Source organism: Rousettus aegyptiacus, unplaced genomic scaffold (genome assembly GCF_014176215.1).
Source record: "Rousettus aegyptiacus isolate mRouAeg1 unplaced genomic scaffold, mRouAeg1.p scaffold_m13_p_4, whole genome shotgun sequence".
NCBI lineage: Eukaryota > Metazoa > Chordata > Mammalia > Chiroptera > Pteropodidae > Rousettus > Rousettus aegyptiacus.
In genome coordinates, this window is record NW_023416307.1 from 39768159 (window position 1) to 39783723 (window position 15565).

The 15565-nt window shown below is 38.7% G+C and overlaps 1 protein-coding gene and 1 pseudogene across 1 annotated transcript in view; both read right to left on the reverse strand.

Moving 5' to 3' along the window:
* Nucleotides 1-4779, reverse strand: part of LOC107507009 (proteasome maturation protein-like) — a 175245-nt gene extending 170466 nt beyond the window's left edge. The window contains exon 1 of the mRNA XM_036219758.1: nt 4673-4779. The gene's annotated coding sequence lies outside the window, so the exon portion shown is untranslated. The remainder of the gene's footprint in view (nt 1-4672) is intronic.
* A 10348-nt stretch (nt 4780-15127) lies between these two features.
* Nucleotides 15128-15245, reverse strand: LOC118602167 (annotated as a pseudogene).
* Between the last annotated feature and the right edge of the window lie 320 nt (nt 15246-15565).

The following is a 15565-nucleotide window of genomic DNA, read 5'->3' on the forward strand; positions in this document are numbered from 1 at the left end:
AAGGGGAGAGCTGCTAAAATGGAACCACTAAAAGTCTGAACACAGAAGTGATGTAATCTGACCAATCTTTTAAAAGGATCATTCTGGCCATTGTATGGCGAATAGGTTACTGCAGTAATCCAGGTGAGAGATCTGGGTGGTATGGACCAATGTTTGGAACAAAGGTTCACAGATTTGTTTCTTTTCTCTCTCATATAAATTAGATCACAATAATTTTACCTCAGTCTTCTATAGATGCCACCGTCTGCTAACTTTCATATTTCAAAAGAGAAGAACAAGGCCAGTCTGACTCTTTTTACATTTTTACATAAATATTCTTTTTGTTTGGAAGCTTATAAGACTTTCCTGTTTATCCATGAACTAAGATTTCTAATGAAGTAGACAAAAGACATATTAAATTGGGTACAAAAGGATAAAGTTGGATTGTCAAAATGTCAGAAAAACACAAAGTTGAGCACAAGAAAACCATTGGAAATCCTAGGACTGAGCCAATAGGCAAATGGACAAAGGAGAAAGTCAGCTTTCAAAGACAGTGTTTCCTGGGGCTGTCTTTACCTAGCTGCAGAGCAGCTGCCCAGCTCAGACCAATCAACCTTAGATCATAGCCCCCAAGCTGGACTAACATCCTACTTCCTCTGCTTTTACTATCACTTTCCTTTGCCAAAAAAAGACATGGTCAGATTTAGATTTGGAGACAACTTCATTGGCCACATATGTTGCCAACATTTAATCTCTGTATGTCTACTTTCATCTCTATTCATAAGCATCTGTTCTAGATACTTACTTAGTACTTAGATAGATCTAAGTATCTATTCACACATATTTGTGGCCCTGAAAGAACTTGGATATATTTATTCAAATGTATAAGTAGAAATTCTGCTTTATTTAGATGCATTTCTTGATTTTTTTAAATTTCATATTTGGCTAAAAGCTGAGTTCATGTCTATTAAAAGTTAGTCTCATTTTGGATGTAGGCAAGGAAGAGCCTGAAAGAAAGTATTTATGCCTTGTGCTATTTGGTGGAGGGAGAGGAGGGGATGAACAGGGAAGCCTGACAGAATGCAGGGTAAGTGAAACAGGCTCTACTGCGGTGGGTGAGAGCACAGGCTCTAGGAACGATGTCAAGAAATGAGCAGGTTATCTAATGGGAGATCACTACAGGAAAGCAATTGATAACATCTGATAGAGAGTGATCCACAGAAAGACAGAAGCGAAATAAAGACAAATCACTTCTTGTTTTATTCTGTGTCCTTCCCTCCCCTGTCTCCTCAGCTATTGGGATCTGTCTTGCTTTTACTCTTCCCCTATCACCCACAATCACCACATTTTCTCTCTCATCTATTCCATGAATATCTTCATCTGCTCTTTCTGTGTTTTCAGATGAAGAAACACTTCAATGCATGTAATGTGCAGCCTAGAAGATACACATGCAATTGTATCTGCAGTAATGCTAACTGACCAAGGAACACCATCAGGGACACAAGGACCTAGAAAACTAAGTGGGCAAGATGCCCATCAGAGGACAGAAGACAAAGATGAACAAAATCCAAAGAGCCACCTGGAGAACAGATGGGGACCAGGAACTAGAATGCTCTTCTCAAATCAAATGGGAAACAGAAAGGCTGTTCAAAGATTTGAGGGGGCAGAAAGAGTGAGCAGTGCAGAGAGAATTGTAACCAATGAGCTCCATTAATAGAGAATGTATCTAAAACAGCTCCAGGCACAATGGAGGGGGTTCCCATTAACTGTTTATAACATTCCCAACTGGTTCTAGTGGGAAATCTCAAAGGATGCCACCATTTTCAACCATAAAATACCATCTTCTTCAATGGGTGCGTTTAATTTGAAGAATACAGGTACAATAAAATATTCATGGTGGAGAGATTTTGATTGTGAAATGGTATCCCAGGGGATATCTTCTGGGGCTGCATTGTCACCTCATGTGGAACTTTCTCTCTCTCACTTCATTCTTCATTAGGTTGAAATTGGGATAAAAGAGCAGAATGGGTCATAAGGTCCCATTCCAAGTAATTAGAGAGTTTCTTCTTTTATCTAAATGTACCTTGTTAAAGTATATCAGTGTCAGCCAGGTTAATTGGAACTTTAATTCATAATTGATGTTAATTTATGGCCCTTTTTGTTCCAGGATGCTACTACAGACCTTAAAGTCGGGATACAGTTTTCTTGTTATTAATTATATACAGAAAACCAATAGCCCCTTTGAGAGGAGACCCATGTCATCTGTAGTTTATTAAAGATATAGTGTGTCAGCCATAGGTCACTTTTACTAAGCCTTCCCTAAATTCCATATTACTCTATATAAACATAATACACTAATCACAGTAAGTGAAATTAGAGTTCGAGCTAAGGCTCATGCATACTGTACATTAAAATATTTAACACACAACGTTAAAATGTATTATATTTCTATGGTCTCATTATATGTCATAAGGCCACAGAATCCTAATTTCATTTTGGAAATCAGTATGCCATCCTGGAAACAAAAATATCTTCATAAATGCAATACTGCCATAACTGAGGCTGCCATGAATACAGAGTGCCAAATGAACACTATGAAGTTTATATTTTCCTTCAGAGTTTCTATTGCAATTCTAATTCTTATTAATCACTTTTTTTGGAGACAGAGGGAGAAAAATTGCATGTCCCAAATACAATAAAAACCTGTGTTCTAAATTTCTTCCACTGTAAGAACTAATGCTGACTTAAAAATTCAGTAGACAAAAATAGAGTTATGCAAGAACTGTAAGCCACGTAAGCCCTTATGTTGTCCAAAGTGACTTAACCAAAACCTCAGACTAGAAATTGTGAGAAGGAGTAAGCCCAGCATATGCACTTACTTGCCAAATAACAGTCCTAGATTTGTTGATGGTTAAAAGATGCTAAATTTTTCAATTTCACCTAGTGACTACACCATCTAAAAGAGTGAAGGATGGATGACTTTACATAAATCTCATGCACTAAATTTCTTCATATGTCACTGTTTTGTTCAACGTAACATTAGTGCCATGTGATCAGATATAACACAATGTGAGAAACAGCAAGGGTGTCTCACAATGGAACATGATACAATATGATGTGTCAAGTTTCTTTTGAACCTTTCTTGGGATCCAATATCAGCCAAAAGGTCATTTTAATTATCAGATGATTAATTAATTAGACAGTTAATTGTCAGAGATAGATGAATCCAAAGACAATGTGGTTCTGCACGTGCATGTTTGTACACAGTGCAAAACGTGACTTTTCAAAATGTACCGCTAAGTGAAAAGATACTAAAGTTTAAGGATTTGAATTATTTCTTATTTAAGTACATTCATGAATAGCTACTATGTATTATACCACATGCTGTGTGAAACATGCTGAGAAGAGAATCTTTCTTGCCCTCAAAAAGCTGATATTCAGTTGGAAACATAATGCCTTCCTAGAAACTACGGACATTTAGAGAGTGCTTAATAATTTTTTTTTTTAAGTTAACAACAAAGGAACAAGTTCTATGGCAATGAGTAAAAAAAAATATAAACTATATTATACCATAGTGCTTGGCTACCATTTTCTTTTTAGGGGATACTACTATATATTCCAGAAATAAGGGTGACTGGCATAGCAAAAAAATTTTTTAATATAGTAATGAAACCCCAGTGTCAAATACTCTCATGTTTCACATGTGAGAGCTTATATAAAACTTTAAAAGAATCAGTATTTTGCAGTTACTGTCTACTTTTTAATTTTTGGCTGAAAGCAGAGATTCAGGGCATGACAAGTATTCAGTTGCACTTTTTATCTAATGAAGAGTATTTTACCTGTGGGACACCTAAGTTCCCATTACTTCCAGGAAAAGCCGGAGACTCAGAACCCTATTGTAAAAGACTGTTGACATTGCGAGGGTTTTTTTTTTTAACAATCAGTGATAATTAATGCATCACACAGAATCACTGACAGCTACATTTCTTATGCATCTATTTGCATGAGATTCTGTCCAAGGCATTGTACAAAACAAACAAACAAACAAAGCATGTAGTTAATGATCTGCAACCTAGGAGGGGTTTTTAGACCCTCCCCCCCAAAAAAAAAAATGGACTATAGCATACTCCAGTTACATGAGCCAAAATGGTAAGAGCCCCCAGGCCTTAAATTCGATATAGCTGAAACAACTGTAATTTATTGCTTTTGGGGGATGCTTTTCAAAATAGTATTATGATTGAGCCTACGTTTTCATCCCAAACCATCACCAAGTCTGCATGTCCTATCTCCAAAACATACCTGGAATTTAAGGATTTTCTCCATACCTAGCACCACCTCCCTATCCAGGTCCTCAGCATTTCTGGCTGAAAATTACTGCAATGGCCTCTTCAAGGCAGGGTTGCCCCTCGCAGCCCATCCCCCACACTGCCGCAGGCCTAATGTGCTTTCAACACAGCTAGGAGTAGGGGGGTCTATCCAAACCCTTTTATTCTCAGTTGATAATCTTATTTCATCTAGAAAATAGAAGCATATGAAAAATAATTTGCACAAAGCACTGCCACCACATCTAGCCGCATATCTGTATCCACACGCCCCCGTTCTGCCTTTCTTCCTGTTACTCGGGAGAATTGTTTTTATTCATATCTAAAGCAACCCGTCTACTATCTTCTAGATCCCATTCCTTCTTACCTACCTGGTAACATTGCTCCAATGATTCACTCCTCTCGCATCACCAGCTGCTCTTTTTCTACTGGATCATCCCATCAACAAATACACTATACAGCTGACCCTTAAAAATGCTAGGTCATGGCACCCACCTCCACGCAGTCGCAGAGTAGAACATCCGGGTTTGACTCGACTCTTCAGTTGGCCCTTCGCATCAGCAGATTCAACCAACCATAGATGAAAACAATATTTTCAATCCCAGGCTGGGAATCCACAGATGCAAAAGCGAAAATACCGTTCTCAATCCAGGATTGGTTGAATCCACCCCTATGCTAATGTCACGATTTGAAGAGTCAGCTGTATTTATGGTGTAGCCACCAGCCCCTGATAGACACACGGACCACCAGAAATCAGTGAGTTATAGGAAACACCCTCTTTATTCAGCCAGCTGAGTCTGCCAGGGGTATGCAGACCCCAAATTAAGCAGCCCTGAAATGTAGAGGTAGAGAGTTCTTAACCCCCAAACCCCATTCTTCATTCTGTCTGAACACAAAAGTCTATTTTTCTTCTATTTACTAACCGTCAACCCACAGGTCGATTCTGCAAGCGGTGGTACAGAAACAGAAAGCTTATTGTTAGAATGTTATGTTCCCATGGGTGACAGCCTATGTTCCCATGGGCAATAGCCTATGTTCCCATGGGCAATAGCCAAGCAGTAATTTTACAGCCAGCACATTTATTGAAAAAAAATCTTCATGTAAGCGGACCAGCACAGTTTAAACCCAGGTTGTTCTAGAGTCAACTGTAATTTATCACACCATGAAAAGAAAAGTTTTACTAACCCTCACACACTCACCTCCCTAAACCACTGCTCCCTCCACGCTGCACTTCTCCCCTGAATTTCAGATTCACACATTTAACTCCCCTTATAACACCTCCACATGGACGTCTAAAAGTCATCGCAAAGGTAGCATTTCCCAACTGCACTCTTAACCTTCCCCCCAACTTGTCATGTTTGAGAAAAGTCTAAGTCTTCCTGGTCTTAGCAGACAGTTATTCTATCCTTCCAGCTGCTCAGATCAAAACCTTGGCTCCTGTCTTTCTCATCAGCAGATCTTGTCAAAATTCACTGCACCTACTTTTGGACTTCTCACCAACCGTACTGATATCACCCTGGATTAAGCCACAATCTCCTATCTTCTAAATTATGCAATAGCCTTCTAATCAGCCTCCCTAGTACTTTCATGCTCATCTCCCTTCAATCTATTCTCAACACAGCAGCCAGAGTAATCCTTTTAAATATAAGTTGGATGATGCCTCTCCTCTGCTCAAAACCCTGCAACGACTCTTCATTTCATGCAGAGTGACTGTCAGAATCCTTAAAATGCTGTAATATTCCCTACATAACCTGAGCCCCAGTTATCTGTCTGACCTCATCACTTCTGTTCTCCACGTTATGCATCTCACTCCAGTTGTACGGGCCTCCTAGCTATTTCTTAAACATGCCAAGAATGCTTCTACCTCAAGATGTTTGCACTTGCTCTTTCTTCTACCTGGAAATCTCACCCCCTAGAGATTCTCAAGGCCAACTTTCTCACTCTTTTTCAGGTCTTTGCTCAAATTCACCCTCTTAGTGAGGCCATCCCTGGTGCCTATATGAAATTGCACCTCCTCCACCCTATAAACCAGACACTGTATCTTCCTGCCCTGCTTTATTTCCACCATAGCAACTACATCATCTAACATACTCTATGTTAGCTTCGTGAGAGCACGGAGATTTTTGTCTATTTTGTTCACTGCTGTGTCCTCATGCCCAGAATAGTGCCTGGTCTACATAGGCACTCAAAAAGTATTAGGGGGATGAATGAAAATGTGTTTCAAAAGCTAATGCCTAGTGTTGGTGAGAGTACAGGGCAATGGTTGCTCTCATATTCTGCTGATAAAAGTTAAAATTCGAGCAATTTTCTGGTGGCTATTTGGATAGTTAGAATCCAAAACCCCAAAAACATAAGTATTATTTAATGCAGTAACTACACTTTTATAATTGAGCCAAAGAAATTATTATGGAAATGTGGGGAAAAAAGTTTGTATAAGAATGTTTATTGTAGCACTCTGCAATAGTAAAAAATTGGGAACAATCATAAAGGTCAAACAAAGGGGGTTTGGTAGGATAAACTATAGTACAGTGCATCTATATGATGGCATAATATTTTAGAAGATCACATAATAATATACAAAATTGTTAATAATAGATACCACAAATTAAATCAAATTTTGTAAAGTAATATATGCAGAGAAAATGATTGGGAGTAGATATCTCTGTTTATCTCTGCATGATAAAATATATATGTTTTATTTTCTTTTCTTTGTATTTTATTAATTGGCTATAATGAATAGGTATCACTATTTAATAAGAAAGTGTTGCTAATAACAATAATTAACATTTACTGTGCACTTGTAGTATTCCAAAAACTTCATATGTACCATCTCATTTATTTCCCAAAGGCATACTATGAGATATTGTCTTAGTTTGTTCAGCTGCTATAACAAAAACATCGTAGACAGAAATTTCTCACAAATCTAGATGTTAGGAAGCCCAAGATCAAGGCATAGACCTAGTGCTTGGTAAAAGCCTGTTTCCTGAGGCATAGGCACCATCCTGTCTTCACATTGGGGCAGGGTAGAGGGAGCTCTCTGGGAACCCTTCTAACAAATTCATGAGGTCTCCACCCTATGACCTAATCACTTCCCGAAGGCCCCTACTTTTAAAGACCATGACATTGGGGGATAGGTTTCAATATATGAATTTTAGGGGAACACAAATAATCAGTCTGCAATAGGTGTATACTATGATTATCTCCTTATTGCTGCTTTAAAATTAGGCTTAATGAGTCTAAAAATTTGTTCAAGGTCCTACAGTAAATGGCAAAGCCCTGACTGGATGCCAGTTGTCTCTGGCACCAAGAGTCTGTGCTCTTAGTCATTAAAGGGGTAAGATAGATAAGAAGTGAATTATTATTTTTCTTTTATGATCCAAATTATACACATACTCAAAGCCAACCAGAAGAGAAACCACCAATTTCTGATTCTAAATTTCCATGTAATTACTCCCCTTTAACTCTGTTAGCAGTTGCCACAACCTCTAACCACTTCCTTGCCTCCCCTTCCAAAGCGGCAGCTTCTCCCATCACATCTTAGCCTTCACCTAGTGTAAGCTGGGGCAGAATATCACGAGTGACTACTGTGAACATCTCAGGACCTACTCAAGCACCTCTGTGGTTTGGGGTAATCAATTAGGACTCTCCAGAATTATAACAACATGAAAAGAATCTACAAAAATGAAGGGTATTTACTGTGATTCAACTAAAGATATGCTTTATTGATTGAGATCTCTGATATTACCAAGTAGAAACTTAGCAGAAATAAGTAATAAGGGGTTTGAGGTCATGGCTTAATCATTTCTCCTGAAGAATGAAGGGACATTCACAAGATGAACTGACTATTCTGTTTCCATATAACTACAAAATGCCTCCAACCTTTCAATTAATATATTAAATATGCAAAAATGACTAGTTTCAAGAAAAAGAAAATATTTATTGTAGTGAATGGATGTTAAGAGGATATCACCTCGAGGGAGGGACCAAGAATGCAACATAGGAGGCTCGTAGACCTCCCTCCTCCCATGGACACACCAATGTACAGCTACACACAGCAATTCCCTCTAAGAGAATCCCAGAAACTGAGTGACTCCTATCCACAGGGCAAATGAGAAATTACCCATATCCAACTAGGGAAGGCTGAGACATACTCTTGTCATAAACCCCACTACCAACACAGCACCATACTATCAGGATGGAACCCCCAGCTCTCAGCTTCTCCCTGAGGAGCAAAAGGTTTGTACTACACATTTAGAAACTCATCTTCTAAGGATCCCAGCCGAAGGATGGGCCCCCAAAACACTTAACTCTGAAAACCAATGGGGCTTCGGTCTATGAGACCCATAGGACTTTAGCAAACAAAGAAGCAGTTCTTAACGGACACAAGCGCTCATCATTTCTATCCCCCACAGAACTCAGTGCAGAGGGAGTAGGCAAAATTGCCCATCTCCTAATTTTTCTCTGAAAGGGGCTTAACTGCATACTTTCCCAGCTGCTGCCTCATCAGCCTCACCTAGGTGTTAACTGTGATCTTCCCCTTTGGGATATTGACAGTTCTTGGCACACCCTCAAGTACTGGATGCCATAAAGAACTAAGATGGCAACTTGTACAATCACAAATGTCTGAGAAACAACCAGGAGCTCAGGCTGGATTAATTGACGAGATTTGTCTCCTACATAAGATCAGTCTGTCAAGACTGGGAGAGGTGATGTTTTATCTAATGCACAAAAACCAACACAGACAGTCAAGGAAGATGAAGAAACATGGACTATGTCTCAAACAAAAGAACTAGAAAAAGAACAAACTATACCCAAAGTTAGTAGAAGGAAGAAAATAAAGATCAGAGTGGATATAAATGAAATAGAGACTTAAAAGACAAAAGAAAAGATCAATAAAACTAAGAACTGTTTTTTGAAAAGATAAACAAATTAACACTCCTGTAGCTAAACTAGAGAAAAAGACAGAAGAGTCAAAATCAGAAATGAGGAGATATTACAACCGATAAAACAGAAATACTAAGGATCATAAGCACTTACTACACACTAATTTAATAACTTTTTTACTACTATAAACAACTACACACAACAAATTAGATAACCTAAAACATTCCTAGAAACATATGAGCTAACAACACTGAATTATGAAGAAATAGAAAATCTGAAGAGACAAATTACTAGTAATAAGATTGAATCGGTATCAGAAACCTCCCAACAAAAAAAAGTCCAGGACCAGATGGCTTCATTGGTGAATTCTATTCAATATTTAAAGAAGAATTGAAAAATTGAAGAGAAGAAGAAGAAGAAGAAGAAGAAGAAGAAGAAGAAGAAGGAGGAGGAGGAGGAGGAGGAGGAGGAAGAGGAGGAGAGAAGGAGAAGAATAATAATTAATATCTATCTTTCTCAAACTCTTTCAAAAAATAGAAAAGAAAGGGACACCACCAAACTCATTTGATGTGGCCAGCACTACCCTAACACCAAAGCCTAACAAGGATACTACGAGAAAAGAAAATTACAGACCAATATCCTTGATGAATACCGATGCAAAAATCCTGAATAAAATATATGCAAACCAAATTCATCAATACATTAAAAGGATCATATACCATGATCAAGTTGGTTTTATTCCAGGGATGCAAGGATGGTTCAATACCCATAAGTCAAATGTAATAAATCACATTTCCAAACCTAAGGATAAAAATTATATATGATCATCTCAATAGATATAGAAAAAGCATTTGACAAAATTCAACATATTTTTATGTTAAAAACTGTCAACAAATTGGGTAAAGAAGGAACAAACTTCAGTGTAATAAAGACCATATGTAACAAATCCACAGCTAACATCATACCCAGTAGTTAAAAACTGAAAACTTTTCTTCTAAGAAACAATACAAGGATGCCCACTTTCACCACTTTTATTCAATACATACTATAAGTCCAAACCAGAACAATTAGGCAAGAAAATAAATAGTCTAAATCGTAAAGGAAAAAGAAAAATTATCTCTCTTTGCAGATGAAATGATATTACACATATTAAACAAACAAACAAACAAACTAAGACTCTACCAAAAAAATCTGTTAGAAAGAATAAACAAATTCAATAAAGTTGCAGGATACAAAATCAATATACAAAAATTAGTCCTTCTCCTAATACACCTGACTGCTTATTTTCAGTAAGATCTCAGGTTCTGTGTTACCTACTGAAAAATGCCTTCCCTAACCATCTAGCATCAGCCAGCACCTCATCCCACATGCGACACTCTCTGGCATGTGTTTTCTCCACAGCACTTTTCACCATCTAAAATTGTCATATTCACCTGTATCCTTATTTTTTGTCTGTTTCTTCCTGCTAGAAAGTCAACTCTATGAAAGCATCAACCATGCCTATATTGTCCACTACGCATATTTGGCTTCAATAAATATTTATGAAATAGACAGATGAACGAAATGTAGGCAGAAAGAAGCATATCAGTTTTGATGAGTTATCCAAGAGAACTCCAGGAACTCAATGGGCGTTGAAGGACAAAGAGGGGTAAACCACTCAGAATCTGATTGAACTGACTCTCCTTCACTGTTTCACAAGGACAGCTAGCTCCCTCAACATCTGCAAATGTCAAACAAGTTACCCAGAAAGCAACTGCTAACTTCTTATTGAATTTGATAACTTTATTTTTAAATAATCTCATGTAATGTGTATCACTTCTCAGTAGAAGCTACAAGAATCAGTGTGAGGTTCATGGAGATTTTTCCAGTTTTTTTTTAGATTTTTCTAGCAGCGTCCCAGATAGACTGCTCCATGTGTAGAGTAAGGATGAAATGAAGCAGAGCTGCGGGTAGCACTAACTAATGTTGATGTAAGAAGAAAAAAAATCTACCCCAAGCAAGGTTCTTTCCCATCTCTCAGTTTGAAGCCTAACCTAACAAAAGCACATGCAATGTGAAATCTTCTCAGCTTTAGTGACTTAAATGCTGTAGTGTTTGCCTTAGACACTTTTTGGCTTCTATATCATGCTTTTGTTTCTGGGAATACTTACACGAAGAAGAGAAATTTAAGGCCTAATCTCTCTCCATTAGATATCCATACTCTCACAGCTTTAAATCATTACTGCTTGAAAAGAGTTGCACCCCATGATCCCTCACACTATGTCATTTCAACTACAACCAAGTAGGATACCAAAGGGGATTCTATGTTCAGTTAGAATGAGATATGTTCAGAAAACCCTTAGAAACAAAGATCCTTTTTCTACTCATGTGTTTAATAGTAATGAACAAGAAAAAAATAAAAAAGTCAACTGGAAGAACAGCAAGAAGCACTTATTGAATAGTTGTTTCGGAACTAAGGGGCTGACAGGTCTTTCCCTTGTATGACAACAGATGTTGAGCCTTCTGTTTGTCAGACTAAGACTAAGACTGTGATATCTCTCTACTTGAGGTAGTATGTCCTGAAAAAACCTCCAAGGCCAAGAAAAAACTTGGTAAATAAAAGAAGGAAAACATGCTGTCTAAAATATATAGAACTGCCTCAAATTGTAGATTTCACAGCTTATAGCAAATTAATTCATATGTGTGATAGTGTCACAAATACATACTTATGAAAAAAATTTTTTAACGTCTGCAAATCAAAAAGTACTCACACACGTAAACATACACATTTTGTGGAGGGGAGGGGGACTTGCATATGTTGCAAAAGGTTAAATCTTTATTATGTAAAAGTTTACAAATTAATAAGAAAAAGACTATCACAATAATAAATGAACAATACAAAAAAAAGCAATTGACAAAACAAGAAATTTGAATGTCTAATATTTATTCATCTTTTATTCAACAAACAAATATTTATTGAGTACCAAGTATATGCCTGTCATTACACAAGACACCAGGTATATGGTGACGAGTAAAAAATAGCCCTGCTCAGCAAGAGCTCAGAGTATAACATTAAACCTGACTCATAACCAAAGAAATTCAAATTACAATGGTATTTTACCTATTAAATGCCTTGACTTACAGCCTATTAAATTGGCAAGACACACAAAGAAGCTTAAAATTTTTCATTTGCCTTGTCTTGGTATTTACATACCTGGGCATTTCCCCAAGGAAATATTCGGAAAGATGCAAACGGATTTATACACAAGGATGTTAAATGTGCTATTTACAACAGTGGAAGTTGGAAACCACCTTAGTATTCAACCATCGGTAAGTTTTCCTAAAAATACTTAATGTCACTAGAAAATTCTCACCAAAAATGTAAGGCTGAAAAACTCATGATTCAAAACTGGGCATAGTGGTAACATGATATTGATGTGTGGATATGTGTGTATTCTATATTCTGTGCCGTTAAAGAGTTAGTTTATCAAGGGAAAAAAAAAAGCTTTCAAAATAAGCGACGTGAATGCTTTTGACAACAATGCCATCTTGTAAGTTAATCGCCAAATAAACCGTGTAAACATGCTTTTTGAAATAGTCACAATTTGGGTATATTTTGGAGCATACTGGGGCTAAGAAAACCTACCTAATGATGGAAGCAATACAAACCAATCCTCTTAATTGCTTGAGCAATAAAATGCTACTTTATTGTTTCAATTGTTTTTAAGGGAAGGTTCAAAGTTTACCTAGACACTCATCTCTGCTTTTATGAAAGAAACACAGCCTATAAAATCATTTAAAGCCCCAGACCACCGAGTTTGACTCAGGACTGGGATTTTGTTTTGCTCTGACTCACAAAGGCCCCCAGCCGACCCGCGGTCTGCAGATGGCAGCCTCCGGCGGGAAGCTCCGCAACTCCCACTTCCTTCCTGGGGGAGGCACTTCGGGCCCTCACCGGCATTTCAGAAACCTGTTCGAGCCTTTCCTGTAAGGCCGAACGTTCTTATTTACTAAATATTTATTTAGCTCTCTGAGGACTCAGAACTAATCACTGCCACCTCTCTTTAATAATAAATGGTGAACTTCAAATGTGATGGAACTCAACCGACTAATCAGTGCTCGCCGGGAGGTGCAAAACTGCAACCCGCCAGTGGACATGAAAGACTGAACATTTCCTGTTCCAGCTCGCCGCCGCCCAGAATAAACTTACACCAAGTGGGGTGATGTGGATGCGGCCGCCCCCCGCGCGCGCGGGCCGCGGGAGCCGGGCCTCCATCTGCCCACGGCCGGGCGGTCCGCCCCTTCCCCTTTCGCCCCGGGGACCCTCAAAGCCCTCCGCTCTGCCTGCTCCACAATCTGGGCTGCGGCTCCCTTGGGCTTTTAATGCTTCCTTTTAAACTCGCTGTTCAGTTGCAAACCAATTAGCCCTTTCCGTTTGCCCGGGCGAGCGGCGGAGAGCGGGGAGCGCCCCGCGCGCCCCGCTCCAGCGGCAACGCGTGGGCTCGGCACAGTGGGCTCCCGGGCCACCGCGCCTCCGCTCGTCTGAAGGGGGTCAGCACACCGGGCGGCATTTACGCCGGCGTTCCAGGCTTTGGTCTTCAAGGTCTTTTTTTTATTTTATTATTTACTAGAAAAGATAAGGGTCGCCCCTTTGATGGTTTCATTGTGCAATATGAAGTATAAGGGCCACCCCATACACTTGTATTCTCATCATCAAAGCAGCGCGGTCCCACCTTCATCCACTGCTGATCTGGAAATGCTATCCGGCCTTTGGAAATCTTGAAAGATTTTTGTCCCAGACACAGGGATAAAGATATTGAATATGTTAGAACATAACTCATATTAATCTAAAATTTTGGTTATCCAAGATGTAATTTGAACTCTATATTGTCCATTCTGATGAAGGCATGAGCATTTGAAGTACAACTGACTATAGTTTTCTGATAAGCCATATTACGGCTTTAAACGAGAACGATATGCCCCCAAATAGTTCCATCTTTTGTATAATTATTTCATCTTTTGTGTAATGGAGACTAGATCTTAAGTGAAACTTGTTTTCATATTTAACGCATGTGTTACATTTGTAAACGTGAATCATTTTAGAATAGGTTGCTAGCAACATAGGGATTAATATTAAAATGGCTTTGCCTCATTCACACGGACACCTGCCAATGTACTTTTAATTTTACCCGTTTGATCATCCCTAGGTGTAGAGAAAAGATTTGGAAGCGCTTGTTCTTCAACCGCTCTCTTAAAACAACACAGCGGGCATTTCAGTGATGAGCTTCGAGTGCCCCACTGTGGATGAAGGTAAGCACTACAATTTCTTTTTTAACAGGTGAGTCCGTCGCTGCAGCTGCTTTGGGAACCTTGCAGTTTTTCACCTCTGCCCGCCATCAGGTCGGATGTGACTTTTCCGTTAGCGCCTGTGAGTAGAATCTCACTCCTTTCCTTCCACGGAAACACAAATACTTGTTGAAAGAAATGAATGTATGAATTCATTTATCGCCACTCCTCCCAAAGTCTTCCAGTTAATAAAAGGCGGAATATTAATTTTCTCACAAAACCCATAGCTGGTTAGGCCCCATTCTAATATCAAGGAGCAGATAGAATGAAATGACAAGGAGCACAAATAGATGTTATCTCATGTGCCAGCTCTCAACAATTGACAGTGGCTGCCACAGAAGGATACTGAGGCCAAGTGTGGGCTCAAAAGGAAAAGAGTATGTGATGCATGAGCAGGTACAGAAAGGAAGTTAATCATTCTGTGCCCTGGGAGATGAAACCTATATTGTTGATCTATAACAGTGCTAGCCATTAGCTGATAGACATGGAGTTTATTATTTATTTATTTATTTATTTACTTACTTATTTACTTACATATTAGGCGAGGCTACCCTGGATTGACCTCACAGATTTCAAGGACCTGTCATCTTACAATCCCTTATCTTTTTTATTTTTTACACCTACAGCACCTGGTCTTCCTAAGTAGTCTCCCATCCAAGTACTAACCAGGCCCGACTCTGCTTAGCTTCCAAAATCAGACGGATTGGGCTTATTCAGGGTAGCACAGCCATAGACAGTTTATTTATTTCATTTATTTAACATTTTGTTTTCATCTCAAAAGTCAAAACTGTGTATTCATCACATCTCTTTAATCTTGCCAAACAATAAATCTCATTTTTATTTATGTGACAATAAATTAACAAGCTCTCCACCTAATTGCTATGGCCGTTATCCTGGTTTTCCAGATGCTAACCAGTTCCATCCTTCACATACACTTCTAGTCCTTAAACTTACTTTGGTCTGTGTGCCTTCCTGTGCTGGTGTTCCCCATATCATGCAGCTCATAAGTAGGAACAAGTAGAGGGTGATGTTAATAATTATGGTGGCATAAACTG